Genomic DNA, 6,476 nt, shown 5'->3' with positions numbered 1-6,476 from the left:
AAAGCTTGGTGAAGGGCTCATTAAGGTGATGAATGTGAGACTATTTGATGTTAAAAGGAGAGAGACACATATCATCAAAGCAAGGGTGGTTATTGATGGAAATCGAGCTGTAAAAGACTCTCTTAAGACCGCTGGTCCTGACAAGTCTTCAATTAGAGTGGCGGTTCAGTATGAAAGGCTAGGGACGGTGTGTACGTACTGTGTAACTATAGGCTATGACCATAAAATATGTGTTGTATTTTTGGAGGATATAAAGGAAAATAGGTTAAGGAAGGATAAGATAGGAAAACGGATCAGAGCTTATCAAATTGGTATAAGGGTGGAGATAAAAGAGGATGAAGGGGGAAAAGGAGAAAAGAGCTTTCAAGCGGGTCATCCCCTTCGCAGAAAGAAACTGCTCCCAAACTGCATGGTAAATGAGTTTTAAATTTGAGTGTCAAAGACAAAAAAAAGTATGATCAAGGAGTCAAGAGTCTCACCAGGAATAAAAGACGTGATGAGAAAAATGAGAACGATATGAGTATTGTTCCGAGGGTTACCTGAAACTGTCGGTTGATCTCGGAAGAGATCTTCTATACTAGTCGGAACTGATGTGTCCGACTTGATGATGGTGGTCAGAGCCGCCGTGTCTGACTTGTTGGACTTGGTAGTGGTGCTGATCTTTCGTCACCGGAGGGTGGTGGTACCTGCAAGGGACTCCGATGCTTAAGTTAGCAAGGGTATTGAGCAGGTTTTTAGTAGAATCAGAGTATGAGTTATACATGGGTGCTCCAGTGTATTTATATGATGGGGAGTGATCTTTCTGGAGATAAGATAATCTTATCTTATCTTATCTTCAGGTGAAGTCATCTTATCTTTTAAGGGTACCGCCCTTATCTCTATAGGCTTGGGCTGCCTTAGGATTTTGGGTCGTGTTCCTCTATTGGGCCCTTTTTGGGCTTTTCCTGGTGATTTGGCCGACCTCTTGAAGAAGAGGTTGGATAGTCCTGACCTGAAGAGGTCGGTCGACTTTGTCGTAAACATCCCGGGTTGAACAGCTCGACCTAGGGTATGAATAGTGCCCCTGCTCGAGCTCGGTCTTTCTTTTGAAGTCGAGTTTTTCGGTTTCTTTTGGGGAAGCTGGACTCGAGCATTTTTTTGCTAGGTCTGTTTGTGGAACTTCCTTTAAGTAGCTTTAAATGTGTGACTGATAAACTCCTATTTTATGATTCATCTTGTGCTTAAAATGAGTGTTTTTATCAAATCTTCACCCACTTATTCATGTAAATTGCATGGTTTTACTATTCCTTCCTTATTTTATGATATATGAGAAAACATGTTTCCTATACTTTAAAAATATTAAATTTAATTATCCTTTATTACCATTCGATGCCGTGATTTGTGTGTTAAGTATTTTCAGGTTTCATAGGGCAGGAATGACTTAGAGGACAGAAATAAAACACGCAAAAATGGAAGGAACACACAAAATGGAGTTTTTGAAGAATTGGCAGCGACGCGAACGCATGGACGACGTGACCGCGTGCCTTGCACAAAATGGCATTGACGCGAACGCGTGAACAACGCGGACGCGTGACTAGCGCGAAACACAACTAACGCGGACGCGTGACTTACGCGGACGCGTGAAGAGAAAAACTCCAGATGACGCGGACGCGTGACCCACGTGAACGCGTGATGGACCCCACGTGCAGAAAATTGCAGAAGTCGGCCCCAGTGATTTCTGGACCCTTTTCGGTCCAGATCCAAGCCCAGAGAACACAGATTAGAAACTATAAAGTGGGGGAATCCATCCATTCATTTAACAATTCATCATACACAACATACATTCATTCACAATTTTAGGATTAGATGTAGTTTCTAGAGAGAGAGGCTCTCTCCTCTCTCTTAGGTTTTAGGATTAGGATTTCTCTTTTACTTTTAATTCTTCTAGTACTCTATTTTATTGATTTTCCCTTTTTGATTATTTGATGTTGCTACTTGATTTATGAACTCTCATGTTTAGTTTGATTTCTCTTATTTATGCAATTTGAGGTATCTCATATTTATGACTTTAATTTAGCTTTTTACATTCTTAGCTTTGGTTGAGTAATTGGTGACACTTGAGTTATCAAACTCAGCTGATGATTGAAAATTGGAATTCTTTGCTGATTGATTTGAATTCCCCTAACTCTAGTCTTTTCTTAGGAATTGACTAGGACTTGAGGAATCAAATTGATTTATCCACTCAACATATCTTCATAGTTAGAGATTGACCAAGTGGGAGCAAAAGCCAATTCTCATCACAATTGATAAGGATAACTAGGATAGGACTTCTAGTTCTCATACCTTGCCAAGAGGTTTATTAGTTATTAATTTAATTTCTTGCAATTTACTTTTCTTGATTCAAACTATTTAAAAACCCCAAAAAGATACTTTTTCCATAGCCAATAATAAAACACACCTCTCTGCAATTCCTTGAGAAGACGACCCGAGGTTTGAATACTTCGGTTTATAAATTTTACTGGGTTTGTTACTTGTGACAACCAAAACTTTTGCACGAAAGGATTCTCTATTGGTTTAGAAACTATACTTACAATGCGATTATATTTTATGAAATTCTTTACCGATAGAAATCTGATCGTCAATGATGTTTCCTCTTGTAGCGCGCATTTTACATTTTCTTGGGAACGTGCGAGGGTTTTTAAAAAACCCATTAACTCCTCCCTTCGCCGTTTCCTTTTCTTCACTTTGAAATCTTTTCAAAATACCTTTCGCTTCCATTTCCTTCCTCTTTGCTTATTGCAATATCTCTTCTGCTCGCCGTAACTCCACCTTTCTTCGTTTTTCTGTCTTTGCCTGAGCCTTTTTCGCGCTTCTCTTCGTGACGTCCTTGGTGGCTATTGGAGCTTCCTCCATTTGCAAGGCAACTTCTGGATTTTTGCCCCTCTCTCGTCGCTTCCTCCTTCAGGTTGGTTCTTTCTTTCTGCTTCTTCGTTTCTTTCGTACTATTTTGCACTTGCAAGGTTTTGATCTTGCCCGGCTTCGTGTTTATTGAAAAAGCTTGGATCTTTTATGCGTTTGTCATGCTTTCTGGTTTTCTTTGGCTTATGTATGCTCCTAGGTTGATTCCCTGGTAGTTTGATGCTTTTAGGGTTTTGCATGTTGTCACTGCTTTTGTTTGTATCTTCTGATTGTGTCTTTTTTATTTCTTCCTTTGAAGTAATGTATTTTGTTTGATTTTGGGGAAAGGTTGCGCCTTTGATGATTGTCCCTTTGTATGCTTTTGATGTTTGATTTCCTGATAGGCTGTAAAAGGTAATGATTCTGGTAGATTATTTTGTATTTTTGTGGGATGTTGCTGTCAGAGGAGGGCTGCTTCTTTGTTTTGTAGGTCGTAGATTTTTACTGGAATCCTACTATGTTACTGCCTCCAAAGGATGCCCATGGACCTTGGTGTGAGTCCTGGGGTTTTTTTTTTGCTGTTTTGTATGCTTTAGCCTGGGTTGTACCTATATTTGTCCGAGATGTTTTTCGAGTTGTTTATTTAGTAATTCTGTTATCTTTTTCTTTGCTGTAGGACTAGTTGGCCATGTCTTCTTGCAAAAATATTGTCAAGATGTCTTCCAAGGTTCCTGAGGGTATGTCCGACTGGCTGGACTCCCTTTGTCCTGATGTGTGTTTCCGTAGTTAATTCTAAGTACATTGTGGAACTTAGAAAACATCATCGGATCTGTAGTCGTAGGGATCAGGAGAAAAACTATGAACTGGTGGTGCCTGACTCTAATGAAAGGGTTTGCTTTCCTTCTCTGACCTAGGTAGAACGCCCCTTCTTTTACGCCTATGACTATTTTTTCAGCCATCTCAGCATTACTTTCCCTTTTACCTCCTTTGAGACCGACTTGTTGTGGTCTTGTAATGTAGCTCCATCCCAGCTCCATCCAAACTCCTGGGATTTTATCAAGATCTTTCAATTACTTTGCCAAGAGTTAGATGTCACACCTTCTCAAACTCTTTTTCTATATCTCTTTGTTCTGACCAAGCTTGGGACTACCAAAAAGAAAGCTTCTTGGGTTTCTTTCAGTTCTACCCAAGGGCACAAAGTTTTTCCATGTATGATGAGTCCTTTAGGGACTTTTATAACTACTTTTTCAAGGTTCGAGCTGTTGAGGGAGCTCGACCTTTTTTCTTAGAGGCGAATGGTGAACCTGTCTTCCCTTTGTATTGGCAAAAGAATGTTGTAGTGTCTCGATACTCATGGGAGATGCTTGATGAGGTCAAACAGGCCTTTGTAACTGTGTTGGAGGATATTTGGGGGGAACCCTCCCCATCTTGACACAAAGAGATTTTTGGGGACCCTTCTCTTGTCCGAGCCGAACTGGGTAGTGACCGACTTCCTTTTGTCTTGTTTTATTTTGTTTTTTTTTGCTTTTATTTCCAGCTTGTAACCTGTTTCTATGGTTTGATTTTGATTTTCAGAGATGGCCAAGGATAATGACTCCATGAAAGCTTTTAAGAAAGCGAGGAAGGCTACCACTGCGCAGAATATTTCGGCCAAGGCTGCAGGGGAGGGATCTTCTCAAGTTCCTCCTAAGAGACTGATCTCGAGTTCTACTGGGCCGAGGAGGGTGATTCCAACACCTCAGGTCCATTTAGTTGATCCTCCTCAGACCTTTGCTGCTACTTCTTCTCCTACTACCGTTCCTCCTCCAAAAAAACCCCGGACTGTCGAGCCTTTTAATCTAGATGCTCTCGACTTTGATGCTGTCAGGTTTGTTGATCAACAAATTGCTCCTTATGGTGTCATGCCTACTGATGATGTATCCATTCTTCATAATTTGGATTTTATCACTCGGAGTGGCATTAAACTGGCACACATGGGAGCAGCTTTATACCGGACCACTCAAGATCTTCCTATTCATGCTATAAAGGCCTTTATGGAGGAGGCCAAGTCAGAATTTGATCGGATTAAGGGCTTGAAGGAGGAGCTCGAGGTGAAAGTGGCCAAGTTGGAGAAAGAGTTGAAGGGGGAGAAGACTCGGGCTGTTGCCTTGGCGACTTCTGCCAAGTTGTCTGAAGATATGGCTTTGAAGCATAAGGATAGCTATGTTACGACTTACAGGGAGATGATGGGTCTTAGGGAGGAGTTGGAGTTTGCCCAAGCTGATTATGCCGAGCTCCAGGATCATCTTGTGGGCATCGTAAATGCTGCTTATGAGAATCTAAGGGATCAAGTTCGAGTTCTTGCGCCCGATCTTGACCTTAATCTTTTCAGCTTGGACAACATCGTAAAAGATGGTAAGATTGTCCCAGATGACTCTGATGATGATGAAGTCGACCCTCCTCCTGTTCCTGCTACCAAAGCCTCCGTTGCGCTGTCCTCTTCAACTCAGGCAGCTGAGGTCGCTCAGCCTGAGTCTGATCCCGATGTTCAGATCCTGAACCAGGATGATGGAACGGTAGATACGGTGCCTCTTCAGACCCGTCCTCCTTCACCCCGGGATGTTGCTACTGGGAAATCTCTGGATCCTCTTTGATTATTTCTAATGTATTTGTGTATAGCCCGGTGATGAGCGGATAATTTATACACTTTTTGGCATTATTTTTAGGTAGTTTTTAGTATGATCTAGTTACTTTTAGGGATGTTTTCATTAGTTTTTATGTTAAATTCACATTTCTGGACTTTACTAGGAGTTTGTGTGTTTTTCTATGATTTCAGGTAAATTCTGGCTGAAATTGAGGGACTTGAGCAAAACTCTGAAAAGGGCTGACAAAAGGACTGCTAATGCTGTTGGAATCTGACCTCCCTGCACTCGAAATAGATTTTCTGGAGCTACAGAACTCCAATTGGCACGATCTTAATGGCGTTGGAAAGTAGACATCCAGAGCTTTCCAGCAATATATAATAGTTCATACTTTATTCGGATATTGACGACGTAACTTGGCGTTGAACGCCAAGTATATGCTGTTGTCTGGAGTTGAACGCCAGAAACACGTCATGATCCGGAGTTGAACGCCCAAAACACGTTATAACTTGGAGTTCAACTCCAAGAAAAGTCTCAGCTCGTGGATAGACCAAGCTCAGCCCAAACATACACCAAGTGGGCCCCGGAAGTGGATTTATGCATCAATTACTTACTTCTGTAAACCCTAGTAGCTAGTTTATTATAAATAGAACTCTTTACTATCATATTATCATCTTGGTTTTGATCCCTGGATTGTATTTTGATCCAGTGACCACGTTTTGGGGGCTGGACATTCGGCCATGCTTGAACCTCTCTCACTTATGTATTTTCAACGGTGCAGTTTCTACACACCATAGATTAAGGGTGTGGAGCTCTGTTGTACCTCAAGTTTCAATGCAATTACTATTATATCCTATTCAATTCCATTTATTCCTATTCCAAGATATACGTTGCACTTTAACTTGATGAATGTGATGATCCATGAAACTCATCATCATTCTCACCTATGAACGCACGTGACTGACTACCACTTTCGTT

Source organism: Arachis stenosperma, chromosome 1 (genome assembly GCF_014773155.1).
Source record: "Arachis stenosperma cultivar V10309 chromosome 1, arast.V10309.gnm1.PFL2, whole genome shotgun sequence".
NCBI lineage: Eukaryota > Viridiplantae > Streptophyta > Magnoliopsida > Fabales > Fabaceae > Arachis > Arachis stenosperma.
The sequence above is the reverse complement of the archived record's forward strand: the minus strand, read 5'-3'. Positions refer to the sequence as shown.